The sequence below is a fragment of the Culex pipiens genome, chromosome 3 (assembly GCF_016801865.2).
Source record: "Culex pipiens pallens isolate TS chromosome 3, TS_CPP_V2, whole genome shotgun sequence".
NCBI lineage: Eukaryota > Metazoa > Arthropoda > Insecta > Diptera > Culicidae > Culex > Culex pipiens.
The window spans coordinates 96,560,712-96,575,046 of NC_068939.1; the positions used below are offsets into that span (position 1 = coordinate 96,560,712).

General features: G+C 36.6%; 1 long non-coding RNA gene across 1 annotated transcript; it reads left to right on the forward strand.

The window, feature by feature from the left end:
* Nucleotides 1–3,247: 3,247 nt before the first annotated feature.
* Nucleotides 3,248–12,982, forward strand: LOC128093227 (uncharacterized). Its single transcript, XR_008212333.1, has 2 exons — nucleotides 3,248–6,312; nucleotides 9,650–12,982. It is a non-coding gene; the product is annotated as an uncharacterized LOC128093227 (long non-coding RNA).
* The last annotated feature ends 1,353 nt before the right edge of the window (nucleotides 12,983–14,335 follow it).

Consider the following 14,335-nt stretch of genomic DNA (forward strand, 5'->3'; position numbering starts at 1 on the left):
TGTTGATGAAAATGTTGTCAGGATCTGCCATGTGACCCATCGTTTCATCCAGGGCCCCGGCGATGGCCTGATATGAGCTACCGAACAGCATTGGCAATATGGCGTCGTTTGTTTACAAACATGAGATTGTTTGTGGACGAACCAAAAAAAATACTTTTTTGTAAAAAATTTGTTGGATATGGGATTCTTGAGGATCCCTGTCCACAGAACACCACTACAGCTGGACTCACTGGTGATATTTGCCTATCACCATGTTGACGTCAACACAGCTCGTCAGATGGCCATCGACTTCTCCCGCGAGAACACGTCTTGTTTTATTTATGTTTGTTATTGTCAGAATAAATGTAGTTTTAATTCGTTGCGTGTTAATCGTGTGTTTTATTACCCCTCCGAAAGGGCTATAGCTATCTATAGATACCGGGATCCAACAGTGGCGACGAGTAGTGAAGGAACCGGCCAGCGTCGGAGGCCGATTCCTAGAACCCGCGCGCGAGCCCAATCGGAGGAGGGAGAAGATGGCGGATTGCTGCAACCATCCGGTCCAGTGGCCGTCAGGTCCAACGAGCGCACCTGCCGCCGGTCCAGTGCACACCGGAGAGCATCCGCCAGAGCATCGCTGCCTGAGTCTGCCGTCGCGGTGGAGCCAATTCCACCTGGTAGAGCAGCATCATCAGGGCCATCTCAACCGTGCTGCATCATCAGTGTCGATCAGCGATGGCGCCACCGCCATCGTCAACAGAAGCAACTGTTTGGGGTGGGCCATTTTGGCTGGATCGTCACGAAGTGGTCTCGAGGTCGACCGTTTTTCCCTCGACGACACTTCAGCATCAGCAACAGTCACCGGGAATCGACTCCACCAGCAGTGAGTGATCTCCCGCAAAGGAGGGGTGCTCAAAACGGCAGCACCCTCAACAACGTTGCAGACCCGATGTCTGCCGGCCTATTCTCCGGTTGCTACCAGCATAGTGGATGGCCACATAGGACGTCGCATCCACAACCGGACGGAGCAGCCGCCGTAGCACTTCCAGGTACGCGACACCGAAGGAGCAGCTGGACAAAGAACGCAGCTGACGTCCTTGCCAAGTCGGACTGGAAGGTGCCGCGCGATCACGGACGGTGATCGTCGCCTCTGGAGAGGGCACCGCCACCCTCTCGCTCATCCATTAACCGGAATTGGTCTCCGGATGACAATCGTCGTCATCGCCTCGTCGCTCTTCATCCCGTGAAGACTGTCGCACGGCCCGCCTTCACAATTTCCGAGGGGAGATGTTGGATATGGGATTCTTGAGGATCCCTATCCACAGAACACCACTACAGCTGGACTCACTGGTGATATTTGCCTATATATCACCATGTTGACGTCAACACAGCTCGTCAGATGGCCATCGACTTCTCCCGCGAGAACACGTCTTGTTTTATTTATGTTTGTTATTGTCAGAATAAATGTAGTTTTAATTCGTTGCGTGTTAATCGTGTGTTTTATTACCCCTCCGAAAGGGCTAATTACCGGGATCCAACAAAATTCTATAACCATTGTGCAATAACATTAAGTCTTACAAAACAGACAAAATTTCGTTAAATTCTAGACCAGAATTTGTTTTATTATTATTTTTCAATTTAAACCGCTTTTATCGCGATTCTGATCAAGATTGCACATCAAATCATCGTGCCTTTAGTGTATCTTTAGTTTTCACATCGATTCGCTGTAGATTCGTGTTTAAATTTTGAAATTTAGCATAAATTAACATAAATTGCAAAATTCCCAACTTCAGCCATGTGCAACAATTTCCACATCACCCATGCGGGAAACCGATAATGGGGTAATTCATGCGTTCCAAACTGTCAAAATTCCAAAACCTCATTGCCAATCTTCGGTTCGCTACTTTTGTTCGTGTTTGAAGTTTCGGGCCGAGACTCTGGTTTCATCTAACCAACGCGTCCAAAATATTGAAAATCTGATGAAAGATTGAAAGATGATGTAAATTCCGACTGGATGTATTCAACATATGAATGTGAGGAGGCACCAACCAGGTGGATTAAGTAACTTTTTTTTTTTCAAAATGTTGAGGTTTAACGGGACAACTTCTGATCAACTGAAATTAATTTCTGAACTCGACAGATTGCTTGCTATCTTCATATTTAAAATGTTTTTCCTTAAAGGTGCTTCCAATAAATCGAGTCGTGGCGTCAATATGACGATGCCTTCCCGTTTCACCTTAAGGCCACTGAAATTGTTTTTTTTAGAGTTTAGTTATGTTAAAGGCATTAGTTCAGTTGTTTTGCAATCATAACTTTCCCGAAAAAAATGAATTCGCGGTTCTGTACATCGGAATTTGAAAAAAAATAATTATTTTTCTGAAATATAAATTAAAATACAACTTCAAGTCTTCTGAACAAAAAAAGTTCTGCCCTCAGATTTTTCAGGGCGATTTTTGAAAAATATTTGGAACGGCCTAGTTGTTGTTTTATCGCCGCTTTAGTTTGGTTTCCGTATGTTTTGTCAGTTCAAACCCCGAAACAGTGTCGAAAAGTATAACATTTTATACAAGTGCTGAAAAAATAGTAGTTTATGCAACAAGTTGCAAAAAGAAGATTTTTTCAGCACGAGTCATACATTTATCCAACGAGGTTCACCGAGTTGGATAAATATGACAAGTGCTGAAAAAATCAACTTTTGCTTCGAGTTCCATACATTTTTTGCAATTCCGAAAAAACACCCTTTGAGTGGAATTATAAGTAAAATGTTCATGTATTCTGTCAATTAACCTTTTAAAACAAAATAATGTTGAAAAGTATTACTTTTCGAAACAAGTGCTGAAAAGTTCATCTAGTACAACTTTTCAGCATTTATTTTGAAAAGTGTTACTATTCGATTCAGTTATTTTTGGTACAGAAAAGTAGGCTTTTTCATCGTTCAAGAATGACAGGAAAAGTAAGTACTTTCACGACGGAATTGCAAAAATGAAATTTTCAGCAATCAAATGAGTACTATAATGAATATTTCGTGCTTGCCATTTCATTAGGGCACATAACTTTTTTAGGCAAGAGTGTGTCCCTTTCACACCTTATGTAAACTGTAATTCGAGTGAAAGGGATACACTATTGTTTACAAAAGTTATGTGCCCTTTTGAAATGGTAGGCTCCATTTCAGAACTGTTATTTTTGGAGACGGAATAGAATCACTGGGGAACGGAATTGTAAAAAGTTATCATTTCGGCATTCAGTAAACAAACATTCGTCGATATTATGTCACAATTACTTTTAGCATTTATTCGCAATAATAATAGCAATAATGATATAATAATAATCAATAATGTAATAATTGTGTTGTGTGTATATAATAGTTTTTTTCACTTGTTTATCAATATATTATTCTTATGCAAGTATGTTATTCATTACAGTATGCTTTTCTGTGTGTGTTTTGTGTATTTTTCTGGTTATTGTTAGCAAATATCGTGTATTGTTTGAGTGTGTGTGTGTGTATGATTTCTGGTTTCAAAAATTGCATCCCACATTTCCATGCTGCACATTCCTACCGCTTTACTACGAGTTACGGAAGTAAAAACTGTTTTTTTTTTATTCTGAAATGTGTACAAGTTTCCACTTTGCGTTTTTGTAAAACACATCTTTTCCTTCTACGCACACCACACGCATACACGGACATTTAAATATATATATTGTTGTTATGTCTCTCTGGGGCTAATCATACTTTGCGATTCTTTTGTTTTACTTTCTTCTCCTTACGTGCCTGTGTGTGTTTTTTGCATTGTCACAGTTAAATTGTGACCATAATACAAAGGTTTGATCTCTTTTCGGTTGTTCAACACTTACTTACTATTAAAGTTATATTACAATATTCTTCTCTTTTATTTTATTCTGCATTCGCACTTTTTCGTTTCCTCTTAGCTTTGCATCGACTCCCGTTCGTTTTAAAGTTATTATTAGTGTTTGCTTGCTTACCATCTATATTTTCTCTCTTACGTGATCTATGTTTTTGTTTATGAAAAACGGTAAAAACTAAATATTATAGAGATAGTTTTAAAAAACCTGCTGCTGCTCGCTCGTTCAAACTCTTTTTCCTCTTGCACGCTATAAATCTCTATTTTGTTTTACTTTGCTCATCCATTCTTCACATGTACACTTTCGATTCTTTGCATACACTTAAAAGTTACGTTTCTCTTTCTACAACTCTACGCAAATAATATATATTTTTAATTCTGTATCGGTCACTATGCTCTGTATGTGTGTGTGTGTGTTTTTTTTTCATATTATTCTTGCACAATAAATCATCCACTGTTTGCACTTTCAAACTTATGCACTTGAGATGAGTTTGGTCAAAGTTACGCGGAGACCCTTTGAGGGCTCAAGCAGCTTTGCACTTTTTTTGTTTAAATTCTTAATTTAAATGTGTTGTGAGATGAAATCTGGATGCATGTTCTTACTTTTTTCATTGTTCTCCTTCTTATTTATAAGTGCTAGTAGAGAAGGTCAATGAATTCAATATATATGATGAGTGAGTGTTGGTTCGTGACAAAACAATCTCGAGCATTTGTGTGGATGTTACTGTATATGATTATATAATTATTTGATGTAAAAAGGGATAGTACGGGTGATTTGTTTGTTTTTTTGTTAACAAAAATGGCTTCTCGTCGTTCAGAGACACGGATTTGCGGGACAGCATCGACGCTTGTATATTTGAAATTGCTGGGAAGTAAAATTTAGAATAATCTAGAAGTTGTTTCTTTATTTCAATTAAAGCCGCTGCAGCGACCTCAAATTTAAATCATTAAATTTGTCCATTTATCGATCCTCACCACAGTTCTGACCATGCGCGCTTACGCAAGCATAAATAATTTTACCCGTCGACTCGCGTTGCGCGACAAATAATTAAGCTTATGTACAGGTGTGGATCATGAGTCATCCTCACCTGAAAAGCCCTTTATTAAATTTCGCCAATTGTTAGGCAATCAAAAAAATGGTTAAGCTTTCAATTATGAATGTGCGATGTTATTACACAGGGGAAATTGAGGGTGTGGCTTAACCAAATTCATTGGCATGTTTGTTCAATGGAGAATTCGACCTTCTCATTATTGACCAACATTTTTGAGAATGTTTTGGGAACATAATTTTGATATTCCAATAACATAATTTAAAGTTTCACGACAATGGTTCGAACCCATGACTTCCGATTTTGAGGTGTACTCACTACACCATACGGAAAGTCATGAAGAATTGCAGAGGTCTGCATAATTTAATTCATGAGGTTCATCGATGCTTCTCATCGAAACTGACCATTTTTGTTAGAACAAAGTTTCGGGGACTGACTATAAAAAACCCAAAATTCTTGAGGAGGGCAATTAGTTCCAGTTAGTTCCAGTTAGTTCCAGTCAGTTCCTGCCAGTTCAAGCCCAGTCCAGTTCCAGATCCTGAAGAAGCCCCAGACCAGCCGGACCCGCCAGCAGCCACCAGTAGCAGAGGCCCCAGTCCAGCCGGACTTAGCGGTGGAGGCCGCAGTCCGCCGGGACTTAGCCGCTGTGAAGAGTCCGCCGGGACTTAGCCGCTGTGAAGAGTCCGCCGGGACTTAGCCGCTGTGAAGAGTCCGCCGGGACTTAGCCGCTGGGAAGAGTCCGCCGGGACTTAGCCGCCGTGGAGTCAACCAGGGACGTAGCAGAGTTCGGGTCTGGCATGGCTCGGCGAAGAGGTCTGGAGGACAAGTCTGGCTTCAACGTAGAGAACTGGTTCGACGAAGATCTCAATGCAAAGTGATGTGATCGTGCGCGTAAAAGTTGAAAGTGTTACCGCAAAAATGTAATCTTCAAAAAGTGTAATATACAGATAAGTGAAGTTTACTGATCTGTTTTGACTCTACGAGTAAATATCACAAAAATCCTGAAAGCCTAAACCGCTCGGGCTGTTCAGGTGGTGACTAGCGGAAAGCAACGCTGTGTGTGTTTGGACACGCCATTATGATTGGACAAAACCGAGAGTTGAAAATGTGACTATGTGTGAAAGTTAATGAACAAAATGATGTCGCGAAGTAACAAACAGTTAAAATAGTGTAAAAATAAAAAAAAACGTTAAATTGAAGAAAATGTTATGTGAGGAGTTCTAAGATGGAAGCAAATGTGCAGCATCACGAGATGGAACCAAAACGGGCTCGACCAATGGCAGAAGCATCGAAAATTTCAAAACCGGCCAACGATGGACAACACTAGGGATTCAACAATGACGAGATCATCTGGATCAACTGGAGACGAAATTCAGCCGCATCGAACACCCAAGAAGACGACCATGGAAATCTGGCAGTTTAGGGTGAGTAAACAAAAGTTATACCGAAATTTAAAAATGTGAGATCATTTTTGGGAACTGTTAATTTTTATGGAAAATTTATTCCAAACATTGCAGATAAACGTAAGCCACTTAATGCATTATTAAAGAAAAATGTGAAATTTATTTGGACAGAAGAATGTGAAAATGCTTTTGAAGAATTAAAGAACTATTTAATTTCAGAACCAGTTTTAGTTAGACCGAACTACAATGACAAATTTGTTTTGACAACTGATGCTAGCGATTATGCTATCGGAGCAGTTCTTACTAATGAGAAGTCAAATGATCACCCCATCGCTTACGCAAGTCGTGCGCTTATCGGGGCAGAAAGAAATTATTTTACTATCGAGAAGGAACTACTAGCTATTGTTTGGGCTGTAGACCACTTCAAACATTTTATTTATAACCAAGATTTTATCGTTTACACAGATCATAGACCGTTGGTAGCTCTATGGCATTTGAAGGAAACATCACCAACTTTGACAAAACTTCGTTTGAAAATCCAAGGCATTGGATGTGAAATTCGTTACAAGCAAGGAAAGGACAATGTGGTTGCAGATTTTCTCTCACGTTTAAATAATGATGAAATTCATGCAGATGATAAACAGGCATCAAAATTGGTAGCAATTACAACTCGTCAACAAGCAAAACTAAATAGACAAAATATTTCAGATAATCAAAACTCAACAAATACTCAAAACAGACAGAATTCATCTAGAAACAATACTAATTGGAATAATAATATGAATGGACTTCAACAAATTGACATAAATTTAGATAACGACGATGATAGCAACGATAAAACATTTACCTACAAGGATTTCCAAGATACAGATATCGATTTTAACGTTTTAAAATTTTCTAAAAATATTATACCATTTGAACAAGCCGAAGCTACATTTATGATATTAAACAGTGTTACGGTACACAAAGAATTGAGTAAATACATTGACCTTCCACATGGTATTAAGGATTACACCAATGAAAATATATTTGTATTCCCGCAAAAGAAAATGTGGGGTTTAATTTTGAATGGAACATATCGTTCAGCAGTTAAGAATGAAGAATTTTTCGATGGTTTATTTAAAAGCTTTAAAGATTATCCTGATTTTGCTAAAGATGCATCAGTTATACAAATTATTTCTCATAGAATATTTAAAACAGAGTTGGAACTAAACTTATTACGATTTTTTGCAATGAAACTTTCAAAGTCATTTACACTATATGCAACAGAAAATGAACGAATTTATGTAAAGCCAGAAGACAGAGATCAAGTGCTTAAAGATTTTCACGACGCACCGTTGGGTGGTCATGTCGGAGGTAAAAGAATGATTAAAAGAATGAGTCCTCTATTTACATGGGAAAATATGCGAAGAGATGTTTTGAATTATGTAAAGCAATGTGATTCTTGTCAAAAGAATAAAATATGGCCAGCAAATAAGATGCCAATGAAAATTACGACAACATCGTATGAACCCTTTGATAAAATTTATATGGATGTGGTTATGTTACCAATTTCTAATAATGGAAACAATTGTGGTCTTGTGATACAAGATGATTTGACAAGATTTTTGATTGTAGCTCCCATGGAAAACCAAGAAAGTACTACTGTTGCTAGAACTTTTGTTGAAAACTTTGTTTGTAAATTTGGTGCTCCTAAAGAAGTTGTAACCGATCGAGGTACAAACTTTGTAAGCAAATTATTGCAACATACATGCAAAATATTACACATTAAAAAGATCATTACAAGTGCATATCATCCTCAAGCTAATTTAGTAGAGAGATCAAATAGAGAGTTGAAAGTTTATTTACGAAATTTTATTGGCAAAGATCCAAAATGTTGGGATGAATTAATACCATATTTTATGTTTGAATACAACACTACAGAAAATTCATCAACTGGATATTCTCCCTATGAACTTTTGTATGGAAGAAAAGCTACTATACCAAGCACAATTTATAAAATCAATGATTCAGATTTAAATTATGACGACTATATTTGTTCAATGAAAGATATATTCAAGGATGCTCATGAAACTGCTAGAAACAACTTAATATTGTCAAAAGAAAAGAGAAAGGAAATTTATGACAAAAAGACAAATGATTGGGTACCAATGTGGGGAGATAGAGTTTTGGTACAAATGGTACAGACAGGAATTGGTCAAAAGTTACAAAATAAGTGGCGAGGCCCTTACGATATCGTTAAATTTAACAGCGATCAAACGACCACTATTAAAAATGGCAACAAATTCGAAGATGTACATAATAATAGACTAAGAAAATATAATGATTAAAATAACACTAAATGATAGTTCACAATGTACCCGTATTAAATACATTTAAATTTTTTTAACATTATACATTTAACATAATTTAAATTTAAAATTAAATGCTCCAATACAAGAAAAATATTTTGAAATGAAAATTACAGTACAATTAAAATAAAGAAAAAATAAGCGATTTATGCAATGAATGACTTAGTATCATAAACGATTAATATCAAAAGATTACAATGAATGAAAATATTTATTTTAATCACGGGATTATTTATGTATATTGAACAAAAAAAAAATAATAAAAAAAAAAACTTATTGAACTGATATGATTGATGAATTAGAAAAAAAACGAGTGTTATCAAGAGAATTAAATGAATCTAACAAATGTGTTACAAATACTGATTTTTATATAGAAAAATAAACATGAAAAAAAATACTATATGATTGATTTGATATGATAAATGAATTAATGTTGAGTTAAACAAAATATGAATGATTATTATCAAAAAAATGCGCAAACAAGAATGTTATGAATTGGGGATGAAAGATAATTTTTATAAATGATTGAATTGATGGGGTTTAAACAAGAAACAGATTAAGAAAAATACCAGTACTGAGTTTATACATATTTTTTGTGAAAAACACGTGAAGCGATTATGATCAAATATAAACATAACAATGAAGCAGTGATAAAACACGTTAAAACAATTAAGAAGCTGTTGGGTTGCAATATTTGGGAATATACTAAATTGAGCTGAAATGGGATAACAGGGTTGAAGAAGAACAATGACGCACTTTTTACTAAAAAAAAAATATACCATGACTAAGCAATAATTAAATTTCATCGACAAGCAAATGAAGATAGTATGATTATTAAATGTTCCAAAACAACATGTATGCAAGTAAGAATGTGTGTGAGAATAATTGGACAAGGGAAGGCCACCCAGAATGATTGTTGAATGTAAACATGTGTTTTATAATTTACTTAACAAAGTATTAAGAATTTATTTTCAGACTTTTTATACGCTAATACGAAGGATTTACAGGAAACCATTGGAAGACGATCAAGAAGACAACAATATCAGCAAGGACGCTTGCAAGGACGAATATGGAACTCAGCTCAAGGAAGGGTAAAATTTGTGAGTATATCGTGGGGAATCTAAAAAGATCGAAAAGGACGGTAAAAGTTCCGATCTAGGGATACATAAACTGATAAAGCAACGCCAAAGGGATTAAAAAAGTAGACAATTGTACTCTATGGGGAGAGTTTTATGTCGAATAAAGCTTCAAACAGTTGTAATCCATGGGGGGATTCAATAAGTTAAAAACATTTCAAAACATTTGCACTTTACGGGGATAGTCAAATGAAAATTAAAGGGAATGGATAAATAACGCTTCAAGGGGAAAATCAAGGGATAAAATAATGCTTCAAGGGAAAAACACCTTTAAACTGATAAAATTCAGAGGAAAAAATCAGATCGTTATCATTAGAATGATAATTGAACCAACTAATTATCTTGCAAATTCAGCATTTATTGCGAATTGCTCAAATAAACAAATTAATTTAATGGGTTTGACAAATTTGAAAACACAAAGTGATGTACAGATTTCATAAAAAGTTGGAAGAACAGAATGGATATTTTAACATACGCAGTATTGCAATGACAAGATGATAGGATGTATAGATCAATGAAAAACTTTATAGAGTAATTTTTTTTTTATTCAAGTATAAAAATAATAGTCAATTAGAACTGATTTCTTTTTGTATTAAAAATAATAGAACTGATTTCATATAAAAATATCAACAAGATTTATAAAATTGTAAGTAAACTTTAATTTCAATTTTGCACATAAATTAAATGATAGATTCCTGAAAATTATAAAATAGTATTCATGCGAAGAAAACAAGTAAGAAATTTGTGTGGGAGAAACAAAACTAAAAAACTGAAGTATGGCAGAGACACAAGGATGATCGACGCGTTCGTATGCTGAGAAGTTCTACGCGTTCGTATGCAGAAGTTTGTGATGGCAAGATGGTGAGTGGCAAAGTCATGCGGGAGGTTGGACAGGTAACGGTGTTGATGTAGTTGTAAAAGGTCATATCAATGAGGATCAAGTCGAATAAAGACACAATTCTAGTAACGAGACATTCACGTAAAACAAATTACCAATCGAAATGAGGAATTATGCGAAGTAAAGATGATTGAAATGCGAAACATCAATTATGGAACAAAAATGCAAGTTGAGATCATACTGCACGTCTGAAACTATTGAAAAGGAGAAGTTCAAGATAAACAAATGATAACATCATCCGATGTCATTAATTCACAAAAACCAAAGTTGCAAATTACACGAAAAGACAATTTTGGACAAACAACATTTCCTAAACATTTGAAAAACGAATTACATCAACCGATGTCAATATTTTGAGATTGTCAAAGATACAAAGCAACTGGAAAAGTCAATTGAAAAAAAAAAAAAAATACTGGATTTACAAACAATTCACAATACTCAGCAAGTGAAAAGTCAATGCACTCTCAAAATTGACCACAGTCAACTCACAGTTGAGTTATGAAGCATAATTCATGATGGAAACGACAATTGCACTAATCGGCGAAATTCAACACCTTAGCCTCGAAAACTGACCAATTGACCAAGTCACTGTGGAATGAATAGCCTCACGATAGAGACGATTTTTGATGGAAGACGACAACGATAACAACCAGCCGATCAACAAAGTTCTACAACAACAACAAATTTTGCTTACAGTGAAAAAAATGCAATGATTTTTTTTAGAAGAGATAATGAAAATTAATTTCAAATGCAAGTTTATGTAAATCAGTTTCAACGAAAATAATTTTACAAGAGAAGTTCAAAACAGTAAATCAAGTAATTTAACAGGACCAAAGATCAAAAGAGTAATGAAAATAATTTTACAGTAGAAAAATCAAAAGAGCAATTATAATTATAAAGCAATTTTCAAGAAACCACAAGAAGAACAAATTGTAAACCGCACGATCACTACACCCGACAATATTCTTTCCATAGATGATCATTTCTTTCAGACGATCATCTAGCTGATAAGTGTGGGGGAGATTAACCGAACCAATTTTTTTAAATAATTTTTTTTATAGCCAGCCAATTATATTTTTTATGATTTTTTGCAAAGTTTTTTTTTTCACAAATCAAATTATTAGTTTTGGGAATATTCTTCCAACCTACAAATAACTTTCGATAGATGTTCTTAATGCTTTTCAAGTATACAAACATCTAGCTGGTAAGTGTGGGGGAATGCAGCGACCTCAAATTTAAATCATTAAATTTGTCCATTTATCGATCCTCACCACAGTTCTGACCATGCGCGCTTACGCAAGCATAAATAATTTTACCCGTCGACTCGCGTTGCGCGACAAATAATTAAGCTTATGTACAGGTGTGGATCATGAGTCATCCTCACCTGAAAAGCCCTTTATTAAATTTCGCCAATTGTTAGGCAATCAAAAAAATGGTTAAGCTTTCAATTATGAATGTGCGATGTTATTACACAGGGGAAATTGAGGGTGTGGCTTAACCAAATTCATTGGCATGTTTGTTCAATGGAGAATTCGACCTTCTCATTATTGACCAACATTTTTGAGAATGTTTTGGGAACATAATTTTGATATTCCAATAACATAATTTAAAGTTTCACGACAATGGTTCGAACCCATGACTTCCGATTTTGAGGTGTACTCACTACACCATACGGAAAGTCATGAAGAATTGCAGAGGTCTGCATAATTTAATTCATGAGGTTCATCGATGCTTCTCATCGAAACTGACCATTTTTGTTAGAACAAAGTTTCGGGGACTGACTATAAAAACCCCAAAATTCTTGAGGAGGGCAATTAGTTCCAGTTAGTTCCAGTTAGTTCCAGTCAGTTCCTGCCAGTTCAAGCCCAGTCCAGTTCCAGATCCTGAAGAAGCCCCAGACCAGCCGGACCCGCCAGCAGCCACCAGTAGCAGAGGCCCCAGTCCAGCCGGACTTAGCGGTGGAGGCCGCAGTCCGCCGGGACTTAGCCGCTGTGAAGAGTCCGCCGGGACTTAGCCGCTGTGAAGAGTCCGCCGGGACTTAGCCGCTGTGAAGAGTCCGCCGGGACTTAGCCGCTGGGAAGAGTCCGCCGGGACTTAGCCGCCGTGGAGTCAACCAGGGACGTAGCAGAGTTCGGGTCTGGCATGGCTCGGCGAAGAGGTCTGGAGGACAAGTCTGGCTTCAACGTAGAGAACTGGTTCGACGAAGATCTCAATGCAAAGTGATGTGATCGTGCGCGTAAAAGTTGAAAGTGTTACCGCAAAAATGTAATCTTCAAAAAGTGTAATATACAGATAAGTGAAGTTTACTGATCTGTTTTGACTCTACGAGTAAATATCACAAAAATCCTGAAAGCCTAAACCGCTCGGGCCGTTCACCGCTCATTAATCTTAACGGGGTTGTCAATTGGTGTCAAACCATCAAGGTGTAAGTGTGTATTATTTCAAAGATGAACAAGGGTGGCCACTATTTATAATGAAAAAAAAATAAACATTTTGTTGAATAATTAGGGCCAATACGCACCACCCAAGAAAAGGGGTCAAGAAATGACTTTACGAACAGCAGAACAATGAGGAGGGAACGTTTTCTTGGGGCTTTTCTTCAACCTCTCTGGCTTGCTTTCGCTGCTCATTTGAATTTTCTTGACCGGTTTCTTCGGAAGTGCGTATACCGTTTTAAACAGTGTTGGGATTCGAGTGAGAAAAGCTTTGCTTCTTCTCACTTTCGAGCGAGGGAGAGAACTTGTAGTCCCTTCCTCTCCTCGCTCGCGTTTTTTCTCGCGTTCTCGCTCTCGTCGCGAGCGCCTCATGCTAGCCAAGATAGCAGTTTGTTTATCAGGTTAATTAAAGCGAACGACACGATGGTAAAGAGGTGTAATTTCAATAGTTGTGTTGTTTTTGTTTTCGTTGCCAACTCGTTTTACTTCTCGCGAGCGGGCAATCGGCGAGTAGCTCTCGGCAGTTCGGGACTAGCGACGACAACTCAAGAGAGATGATTTTTTTCTCGCGAGGGTGCGAGAATGTCAACACTGGTTTTAAACCTAACAATGGCTATAAACTCCAAAACGGTGCACTTTATTAAAATTTCACAAAGGTACTTTTCGATTTAGAATTAAATTTTACATAAGCTATGAAAAATGTTTGCAGATTTTCGAATGTTTTCGAAGCACTTTTCTATGGACAGGCTTCAAATTTGGATGGAGACTGTATTAAGAAACTAATGATGCAAAATGGCTTGTTTGGACATAAGGAATCGATGGACAAAACTTCAAACAAAAATTAGGATTTTTTATTGAGAAATTCTAAAAACTGCTCCCATGCGTTATCTAACCTAAAAATTCTTAATGATTAGGTTTCCCTTTGCACCCTTTCACAAGTCCACTTAAGTGTTAATTATACACTTTTTTTAATGCCAGATCTCAGACATTTTGATGAAAATGATGTCTAGATCAATCATACGACCCATCGTTGTATGCGTAATCAAAAGATCTTTTCAACGAGTCCAAATTATCACAAATTATTAGTACACTCAAAATCAAAAATATTTTTTTTCAATTTCATCCGTACTACATACTTCGCTACTTCAAATGTCCGCAAACACAATTAAAAACCATTTCTGATAACTTTTTTTTTTATTTTCATGCAAAAAAATAAATTGACAA